Source organism: Mobula hypostoma, chromosome 2 (genome assembly GCF_963921235.1).
Source record: "Mobula hypostoma chromosome 2, sMobHyp1.1, whole genome shotgun sequence".
In the NCBI taxonomy this organism is placed as follows: Eukaryota; Metazoa; Chordata; class Chondrichthyes; order Myliobatiformes; family Myliobatidae; genus Mobula; species Mobula hypostoma.
Genome location: NC_086098.1, coordinates 57,548,634 through 57,559,765, shown reverse-complemented (window position 1 = coordinate 57,559,765; position 11,132 = coordinate 57,548,634). Strand labels below are relative to the sequence as shown.

Genomic DNA, 11,132 nt, shown 5'->3' with positions numbered 1-11,132 from the left:
GGGATTGAAGGCAGATAAATCCCCAGGGCCAGATGGTCTGCATCCCAGAGTGCTTAAGGAAGTAGCCCAAGAAATAGTGGATGCATTAGTGATAATTTTTGAAAACTCGTTAGATTCTGGACTAGCTCCTGAGGATTGGAGGGTGGCTAATGTAACCCCACTTTTTAAAAAAGGAGGGAGAGAGAAACCGGGGAATTATAGACCGGTTAGCCTAATGTCGGTGGTGGGGAAACTGCTGGAGTCAGTTATCAAGGATGTGATAACAGCACATTTGGAAAGCGGTGAAATGATCGGACAAAGTCAGCATGGATTTGTGAAAGGAAAATCATGTCTGACGAATCTCATAGAATTTTTTGAGGATGTAACTAGTAGAGTGGATAGGGGAGAACCAGTGGATGTGGTATATTTGGATTTTCAAAAGGCTTTTGACAAGGTCCCACACAGGAGATTAGTGTGCAAACTTAAAGCACAGGGTATTGGGGGTAAGGTATTGGTGTGGGTGGAGAATTGGTTAGCAGACAGGAAGCAAAGAGTGGGAATAAACGGGACCTTTTCAGAATGGCAGGCGGTGACTAGTGGGGTACCGCAAGGCTCAGTGCTGGGACCCCAGTTGTTTACAATATATATTAATGACTTGGATGAGGGAATTAAATGCAGCATCTCCAAGTTTGCGGATGACACGAAGCTGGGTGGCAGTGTTAGCAGTGCAGAGGATGCTAAGAGGATGCAGGGTGACTTGGATAGGTTGGGTGAGTGGGCAAACTCATGGCAGATGCAATTTAATGTGGATAAATGTGAAGTTATCCACTTTGGTGGCAAAAATAGGAAAACAGATTATTATCTGAATGGTGGCCGATTAGGAAAAGGGGAGGTGCAACGAGACCTGGGTGTCATTATACACCAGTCATTGAAAGTGGGCATGCAGGTACAGCAGGCGGTGAAAAAGGTGAATGGTATGCTGGCATTTATAGCGAGAGGATTCGAGTACAGGAGCAGGGAGGTACTACTGCAGTTGTACAAGGCCTTGGTGAGACCACACCTGGAGTATTGTGTGCAGTTTTGGTCCCCTAACCTGAGGAAAGACATCTTTGCCATAGAGGGAGTACAAAGAAGGTTCACCAGATTGATTCCTGGGATGGCAGGACCTTCATATGAAGAAAGACTGGATGAACTGGGCTTGTACTCGTTGGAATTTAGAAGATTGAGGGGGGATCTGATTGAAACGTATAAGATCCTAAAGGGATTGGACAGGCTAGATGCAGGAAGATTGTTCCCGATGTTGGGGAAGTCCAGAACGAGGGGTCACAGTTTGAGGATAGAGGGGAAGCCTTTTAGGACTGAGATTAGGAAAAACTTCTTCACACAGAGAGTGGTGAATCTGTGGAATTCTCTGCCACAGGAAACAGTTGAGGCCAGTTCATTGGCTATGTTTAAGAGGGAGTTAGATATGGCCCTTGTGGCTACGGGGGTCAGGGGGTATGGAGGGAAGGCTGGGGCGGGGTTCTGAGTTGGGATGATCAGCCATGATCATAATAAATGGCAGTGCAGGCTCGACGGGCCGAATGGCCTACTCCTGCACCTATTTTCTATGTTTCTATGTTTCTATGATACAGAAGCAGAGATTCAGGCAATAGTCTTTGTCACATGATCGGCCACAATGAATTATGAATTGAGGCAGGTTTCGTAAAAACAAACAAACATTTATTAAACTCTGATCAACAAATAGCGAAAAATATTCAAACGACTAACATAACCGGACGTTAACTGCTATACGGCAACTCTGGAACAGTAATTAAAAAGGTAAATGCAAAAACAGTTCTTAAAGTGGTAAATTCAAACCTAGTCTTAAAAGGGTAAATGCAAAAGTCCCAGTGATTTACACAGTCGATAAGGAGAGACTTCTCTGGAAACGGATTTCTTCGAAGATGTGACGTTACTGCTGATTCTCCAAAGGATTCACGATGAAGGATATAATACGGCTTAAAGGAACTGACCTTTTCCTGGCGAGTAGACACTGCTCAAACTTCCCTGCTCTTGCAGGAGTTATCTCAGATACAGGTCACCATTTCTAAAAATGAATCCTCAGTAAGGTCAATCCTTTATAAAGCTGCCGAACGACTCCAACTTTATTCCGATCCTTCAGGTTCCCGTCCTTTAATAAAGTCTTCACTCTCCAATACTACTGAAAAGGGAAAATTATAGACGCAACACAGAAACCTGGCAGCAATTGGCAAAACTGCCAGCACCAATCTTTGCACCTTAAAATAGAAAGGAAAACTCCATTTTAAAATGAAACTGCGTCATGACAAATACGCTGCATTACAGAGTAACTAACAAAGCAAACAACAACTCAACTGAAAACTAATTGCGTCACACCAGGGTTTCTCTTTATATACCTGTTGAGAACAGGTTATCATGTGACCTTACACTGGTGGGAAAATTACGTCATGTGACCTCCACAAGACCATTACATCATGCTCATAAGACAGTCACAAGATACCACGGGGTATGTAACATTTTTCATCACATCAATTAGTTGAATATTTCCAACACTAAGTTATTTTTATTATTTCAGAATTACATTTTCTGGTACTTTTTAATTTTAATTTCTCATTAATTAAGAACACATATCCCTTTCCTTTTAAACTATGTTGTTGAAATAGCCAATCCTCAATGAGATTTGATCACTACGTGACCACAAATTCAGCCTCACTCTAAAAACTGAACCTACTTATTTTGATAGCATCCATAAAGAGAGCTCCTGGCAAATTCTAAGATTAGATAGGATCCCTTCCAAAATTGTGCAGCTTATCCAGAGGTTCAGTGTTAACTTCACCTGCACATTGAGGCAGCAACTTGAATTTTGAAGTCAAGACAAGAGTGAGGCAAGACTGTGTGAGTGGGTGATATTGTTTAACCTGGTGATTGACTGGGTTATGAGGCAAACAACAAAGGGTAAGCAGAGAGGCATTAAGTGGACACTATTCTCTACTTGGGAAGAACTTGACTTTGCAGATGACCTTCATTATTATCACATATACACAGCATATGCAAGGGAAAACTCATCACCTGTGTACCTTTGGTGGACACTCAATGTCATTGCCCTCTTCTCCTCCCATCAAGGCATATGCTGGCAGATTTACCTATCTGGGCAGCATCATTCAGCAGAATGGTGAGACCAAGGATGGCATCCAATACAGACTCAGCAAAGCTGGAATTGCCTTTGGAACAATGTCCAACACATGGGGACAAACCAAGTGTAGTATCCACACCAAGGTGAAGCTGTATCAGGGTTTTATTTTGTTTGCACTCTTGTACAGGTCAAAATACTGGTGCATAACAGAGAGTGGCCTTGCAAAGCTATCGTTATTTCACACCACGAGCCTCCAGATGATCTTTTGTATCTTCTGGCCAAGAAAGATCTTCAACCACACCTTACTCCTTCAGTGTCATCATGAGGAAATGCTGGAGGTGGATTGGGTGCATGATGAGAAGAGACTCCAACTCCATCATCAAGACTCCATCCATTCGTTTGATCCCTGAAGAGCAGAGGGAACCCAGGAGACCAAAGACAACTTGGCACTGTACTTTCGAGGCAGAAATGAAGACCTAGAAGCATAGCTGTGGCACAATAGAGAAGATGGCCTAGGACTGACTGAGATGATGGACACAGATTGCTACCTTAAACAGTTGGTGTGATGGGCTGTAAGTGAGTAACACATAGTTTTATGCACAAATATGTATAAAAGTCTTTCAAGAAAATAATTTTCTTGAAAGCAAGACTCTTATTAACGAAAATCTGAAAGAAAACAAAGAAAAACAAAATATCTGTAGGGAACAAGAAAGAGTTAACATTTCAGATCAATTTCCTTTTGTCAAAACACTGATTTCCTGTTGAAAACCTGTCTGTTGCGATATTGGATCAGGTACTTCCTGACGCAATTCATCATAGTGCTACTGATTTTTCTCAGGCTTCCTTTGCTCGCATAATGACATCATAAATGTTCATCACACTCGACTCTGTTTTATTAACAAGAATTGGAATAGTATTGTGAAGTTTACAATTTTGTTTACAATTCTTTGTGAAACAAATGAGAAGACCCCTCAGCAAGTGAATTAAGAGGTCTCACCAGAACATCCATTTGTATGTGTATGAATTTCCATACCTGGCCTATTAACCCTCTGGGCATTTAACATATATTACTCGATCCCACAGTGTTTAGCACTGCATTGCACAACGGAGATACAGGCTGCAATCTCCGCAGAGGGATGATCTCACATCTTGGTGCCACTCATGGCATAAGTTTCCACTTGTACCAAAGGTGGAAAATGGGGTGAATATAGTAAGAACTGGGAAAATCAGGAAGAGAGAGAAACAAAAAGGTATGAGAGGAAGCAGTTTGCTGGAAGTTTGAGAATTAAATGTTTACATCAATTGGGCTGTAAACTCCAACTTTTGGTAAATTGTTCCCCTCTGACCATTTTCTTTTATCCTCTTGAGATACCACACTCACCCCAGCCCCCATCACTCTGCTTTCACCCACTCCATCTGTTCACGTCTTTGTCTACCTTTACCAACTTTTATCAATGCACCATCGAAAGCGCCTAACTGATATAGTAACTGCTCTGCCTGTGTTTGCACATCACACAAGCCATCTTCCCCTCCATGAACTCTCTCACCGTAAAGCAGCTAGCATAATCAATGATCCCGCCCATCCCAGATGTTCTTTCTCCTCTCTCGCATCAGGCAGAAGGTACAGCAGTCTGAAAGCATGTACTGCCATGCTCAAGGATAGCTTCTACCCCACTATTATAAGATTATTAAATTGTTCTCTGGTACGTTAAGGATGGACTCTTGATCTCACAACCTACCTCATTATGATAACTTACCTTATTATCTACTTGCACCACACTTTCTCTGTAACTCTTACACTTCATTCTGCATTCTGTTATTGCTTTATATTGTACTACCTCAATGCACTGTGTAATGAATTGATTTATATTAACAGTATGCAAGTCTGGCTCTTTACTGTACACGAGAAAATAATAAAGCACTTCCAGTTCATCCCACTGATTTCCCCCCTCCACTGTTCCTACCTACCCTACTTGATTCTATGCTCCACGTTCCTTTCCTATCAGATTTAATTAAAAAGCATATAACTTAAATGCTGAGGAACTGCAGAACTTTGAGATACAGAGGGTTCAGGGTGTCTTAAAGCATGATTTTCATTACGTTAGTTACAGGTACAGCAAGTAATTAGAAAGATTGCAAAATGTTTTTGTGAAGGGCATTTAAATTAGAATTAGGAAGGTTATATCTAAGTTACATAGTGCATTGGTGAGACCATATCTGAACTACTTTGTACAGTATTGGTTTTGTTATTTATATTAGTATGCAAATTTGTTGGAATGTTCTGAGAGAGTTTACTTTAAATTGGAGGCTTGCTCTTTGAGGATAAATTGGACTAGTTAGACTTATATTCTGGAGTTTAGAAAAAGGGGAAATGACTTGATTGAAATGCATAAGATCCTAAGGAAATTTGACAGGACAGTTAGGGAGAGAATGTTTCCTCTTGTAGATGAATATAGAATTAGGTGTCATTGTTGAAAGATTAGGGGCAGTCCATCTGAACAGATACGAGGTGATATTCTTTTCTTTTAGCAGGTTGTAAGTCTGTGGAACTCTCTATCTCAAATCGTGGATGCTGTTCAGGTAGAGTAGATAGATACCTGATAAAGATGTGGGTGAAAGGTTATTGCTGGTAGAAGAGATTACATAGTTGAAGGTCAGCCATGATCCTGTTGAATGGACAGCCTGGTTTGAGGGGCTGAGTGGTCTACTCCTGCTACCTAATTCTTATGTATGTATATCAGAACAAAGTGCTCAAGCAACAAAAAAAAACTCACATCCTCACCCACTCCATCTACCTGCACCATTATAAAGGATTACCAACTGCTTTGCCAACTGATATACAGGTTGGGGGCAGTCATTGAAAGAGAGGCCATTGTGTGGGTGAGACAGAGTTAGTGCGGAGAGCTGAGGCTTTGGCTCAAGACACTTCGGCAAGAAGAAACAGGAGAGAGAGAGGTAAGATTTGTTAAACTGTATATACTACTATAATATATAAAATACTATAACTATATATAATACTATAATATATATTATATAAAGTTTTAGTTTATCTAACTGAAAGATATCAAATTACAACTAATTGAATTAAATAGGGTTGCAGGCTCAGATGATGTGTTGTAGCTGCATGATGTAGGAGCTAATGTGGTTTCTGCAGCAAGTCTTGGCAGCTCAAGAAACTCAAGCTCAAAGCATTGCAGCTACTTTGATCCCAGCTATTCTGCAGACGCGACGCCTGTAACATTCTACCATGTTCCACAAGGGCAAGTGCCTCAATACTTCCTGTACAAAAGGCTCCTTGATTTCCTCACTTGCACTCCCCAGTCAGTACAGATTGACAACAACATCTTCTCCACAATCACCGTCAGCACAGGTGCATCACGAGGCTGTGTGATTAGCCCCCTGCTCTACGCACTTTATAGTTATGACTGTGAGACTAAGTACAGCTCCAGTTTCATATTTAGGATTACTGACAACAAATCAAATGTGGTAATGAATTAGCATATAGGGGGTAGATTGAAAATCTGGTTGAAGAGTGTCACAACACAACCTCTCACTCAACATCAGCAAAACCAAAGAGCTGACTATTTGCTGCAGGACGAAGCAGCCAAAGGTTCATGAGCCGTTCCTCATTAGAGCTCAGAAGTGGAGAGAGTCAGTAACCTTAACCTCCTTTGCATTATCAGACCAGAGGATCTGTCCTGGGACCACCATGCGCGTGACAATACAAAGTCGGCACATCAGCACTTCTGCTCTCTTAGAAGTTTTCATAGATTCAGCATGTTATCTTAAACTGATGAACTTCGATAGATACATCATGCAGAGTATCCTATATGATTGTATCACATTGGAATCACCAAAGCTCGGGAACAGAAAAGTCTACTGAGAGTGGTGGATACGGCCCAATTCAAAACAGACATTGCCCTTCCCGCCACTGAATATATTTACAAGGAGTGTTGTCACAAAGAAAGCCACATCCATCATCAAGAACAACCACCATCGAAGCCATACTCATTTCTTGCTTCTACCATCAGGTATGAGGTACAGGGGCCTTAAGTCCCACACCATAGCTTCAGGACCAGTTATTACCCTAAAACAATCAGGCTCCTGAACTAACGTGGATGCCTTTACTCACCTCAGCTCTGAACTGATTCCATATTTTCATTTGCACAATTTGACTTCTTTTGCATGCTGATTGTTCGTTGGTCTTTATTTATGTATAGTTTTTCACAAATTCCGTTATATTTCTTTATTTTCCTGTGAATGCCTGAAAGAAAATGAATCTTGAGGTAGTAATATGGTGACATATATTTAATTTAAGTTTACTTTGACTTTTAACTCACCAACTTAATCTTACCACTCCACTGTGCAGAATGATTACAGCATGTACCAAGCACATTCAATCCAGTTAGTCACACAGGGACTTTCTGACTACACCACCCAAACCCATGATCTCAACCATCAAGGTTAGCAAGTACTGATGACCACCACCCCCTACATTTCCCATTCCAAATCTCATACCATCGTGATTTGGAAATATGTTAGTATTTCCTTCATTATGACTGGACCAAATTCCTGAAATTTCTTCTTCAACCACATAAGGAATACATTTACCAGAAGGATGAGAGCAAGCAGAAGAAGGCTGCTCACCATCATCAATTAGAGATGGTCAACAACTGCTAGCCTTGTTACTGATGCCTGAATTCCAAGAAAAAATATGCTAGATAAAACTCTCCTGAGTCAAGTTGCTGGTCTCAATTCCTCCCTGTCCACTTCAGCCACATCAGTATTGTCTGGAAATCTTTCAGATTCATATACACATGAAAAACACAAGAGATTCTGCACATGCTGGGAATCCAGAGCAACATTCATAAAATGCTGGAGGAACTCGGCATGTCAGGCAGCATCTGTGATAAGAGAGGTGAGTATACCATGGGAGAAAGGAAAGGTGAACGGGCATCAAGGGCAGGTGATAGGCAGGTAAGGATTTTTGCAAGGCATTTGATGATTTCAGCAAGACATTTGATAAGGTACCCCATGCAAGGCTTATTGAGAAAGTAAGGAAGCATAGGATCCAAGGGGACATTGCTTTGTGGATTCAGAACTGGCTTGCCCACAGAAAGCAAGGAGTGGTTTGGTAGGTCAAATATGATGGCAGAATATAGTATTAATAGCAAGACTCTTGGCAGTGTGGAGGATCAGAGGGTCTTGGGGTTTGAGTCCATAGGACACTCAAGGTTGCTGTGCAGGTTGACTCAATGATTAAGAAGGCAAATGGTGTATTGGCCTTCATCAATCATGGGATCGAGTTTAAGAACTGAGAGGTAATGTTGCAGCTCTATAGGACCCTGGTCAGACCCTACTTGGAGTACTGTGTTCAGTTCAGGTCGCCTCACTACAGGAAGGATGTGGAAACCATAGAAAAGGTGCAGACGAGATGTACAAGGATGTTGCCTGGATTGGGGAGCATGCCTTATGAGAATAGATTGAGTGAACTTGGCCTTTTCGCCTTGGAGAGACGGAAGATGAGAGGTGACCTGATAAAGGTGCAAAAGATGATGAGAGGCATTGATCATGTGGATTATCAGAGGCTTTTTCCCAGGCCTGAAATGGCTAGCACAAAAGGGCACAGATTTAAGTGCTTGGCAGTAGGTACAGAGGAGATGTCAGGGGTAAGTTTTTTTTATATAAACGCAGAGAGTGGTGAGTGTGTGGAATGGGCTACCGGTGATCGTGGTGGAGGCGGATATGATAGGGTCTTTTAAGAGACTCCTGGATAGGTACATGGAGCTTAGCAAAGTAGAGGGCTATGGGTAACCTTAGGTAATTTCTCTGGTAAGGACATGTTCGGCACAGCTTTGTGGGCCGAAGGGCCTGTATTGTGCTGTAGGTTTTCTATGTTTCTAAGGAGAAGTGGTATGACGGGACAAGAATGGGGAAACGAAGAAGAGGGAAGGGGGAGGGGGCTTGGAAACTTACCGGAAGTTGGAGAAATTGATATTCATGTGATCAGATTGGAGGCTACCTGGACAAAACATATCATGTTGTTCCTCTATCCTGAGAGTGGCCTCGTCATGGCAGAAGAGGAGGCCATGGACTGACAAGTTGGAATGGGAACGAGAATTAGAATTGAAATGGTTGGTCACCAGCAACCTGCCAAAGGGTCTCAGCCCGAAATGTCAACTGTACTTTTTTTTTTCTGTAGGTGCTGCAGGACCGCTGAGTTCTTCCAGCATTTTGTGTGTGTGTTGCTTGGCCACCAGCAAATCCTGCTTTTTCCAGATGGAGTGAAGGTGCTCAATGAGGTGGTCTCCCAATCTACATTAGGTCTCAACCATGTAGAGGAGGCTACATTGGGAGCGCAGGATACAGTAGACAACCCGAACAGATTCGCAGGAGAAGAGTTGACACACCTGGAAAGACTGTTTGGGGCCCTGTATGGAAGTGAATGGGGTGAAGCACTTCTGCCACTTGCGAGGATAGGTGGCAGACGGATATTAGTAGGAAGAGACAAATGGACAGGGGGCATCACAAAGGAAGCAATCTCTGCAGAAAACAGAGTCAGGGGGGCAGTAAGTATGAGTTTGGTGGTACAGTCATGTAGAAGATGGTAAAGTTGCAACGAATGATGGTTTGGATGTGGAGACCGTTGGGTTGGTGGTTAGGGACAAGAGGAAATTATTCCTGTTAAGGCGGCGGGAAGATGGGAGTAAGAATGGATGTCCGGGAAATGGCGGAGATGCGGGTGAGAGCAACATCAGTGGTACCAGAAGGGAAACTTCGTTATCTGAAGGAGGAGGACATTCCTGATATCCTGTAAAGGAAAGTTTCACTGGGTAACAGAGTGGAGACAAAGGAACTGAGAAATGGGAGTAGCATTTTTACAGGAGATAGGGTGGGAAGAGGTATAATCAAGATAGCCATGAGAATTGGTAGCTTTATAAAAGATATCAGAAGACAGTTGTCTAGATATCTTGACTCCATTTTATCCCCTTGGTTCAGTACCTTCCCGCCTACATCCACAACACTGCACATGATCTTGATCTCCTCAACAACTTTCAATTCCCTTGCTTTGATCACCTATTTTCAAGATGGATGTCCAGTCCCTATACACTTTAATCCCCCATCATGAAGCCCTTCAAGCTCTCTCCTTCTTTCTCGACAAGAGACATAACTAGTTCCACTCCACCACAAACCTCCTCCATCCGGTAAAACTGAATCGTTTGTGGTTGAGCCCACTAGGGGAAAAGCAATTCCAGATTGGGTGTTCTGTAATGAACCAGATTTGATTATTTCCACATCCTCCCCCTGGTCACCTTATGAGACAATACCTCAGGCTAAATTGGATGATGATGTGACTGGACATACATTTTTTAAGGAGGTGTGGGTATTCTGGAAATTCCTAATCCAAATTCTAAACCCCAAAGGTAAATTTTATTCACAGATTCAACTACTCTAAGCTATGCAGGTTTTACAGAGCATTTCCTTACTAACGTTGGAGTTCAGGTTCAGTAATTGCTACTGGTCATTATATTGAGCAGAAAGTCCTAATTTTGTGGATGGCTTGCATTGGGCTGAATAGATATAGATCGGTGTTTCCCCAAGTGGGTAATATTGCCCCCCCAGAGGGCAGTGGGAGTTTCTATGTGGGCAATGAAGTTAAAAGTTGCAGTGGGGATGTGCTTGGTAGTGGGGGGGGGGAGACAGCTGCGGGCTTACAAGTATAATTAAAGAAATGAATGACTTACTAGAAGCATTTGATCCTTGGTGCCCCACAATTGATAACAATGATCACGTAATCACATCCTGTCTTGCTAACCCTTCATTCTTTTAGACTTTGCTCCAAGCATTATAGTTGTTAAAAAACAATGTGACACTTCTGTATTTGGCATTTCATGAGAAATCTTGACAGAAGTAGTAATGTTAATTCCAGGCCTGGGCTGCATACTATTGCGGATCACTACTGTAGTACAGTACTCATTAGTAAAATTCCCATATTCTA

At 42.2% G+C, this 11,132-nt stretch overlaps 1 long non-coding RNA gene across 1 annotated transcript in view; it reads right to left on the bottom strand.

Annotated features, from left to right (window-relative positions):
* Positions 1-1,715: 1,715 nt before the first annotated feature.
* Positions 1,716-11,132, bottom strand: part of LOC134340302 (uncharacterized) — a 46,173-nt gene continuing 36,756 nt past the window's right edge. Inside the window, exons 2-3 of the long non-coding RNA XR_010016518.1 lie at positions 7,266-7,397; positions 1,716-2,258 (exon numbers count right to left, since the gene is read on the bottom strand). This is a non-coding gene — a long non-coding RNA (uncharacterized LOC134340302). The remainder of the gene's footprint in view (positions 2,259-7,265; positions 7,398-11,132) is intronic.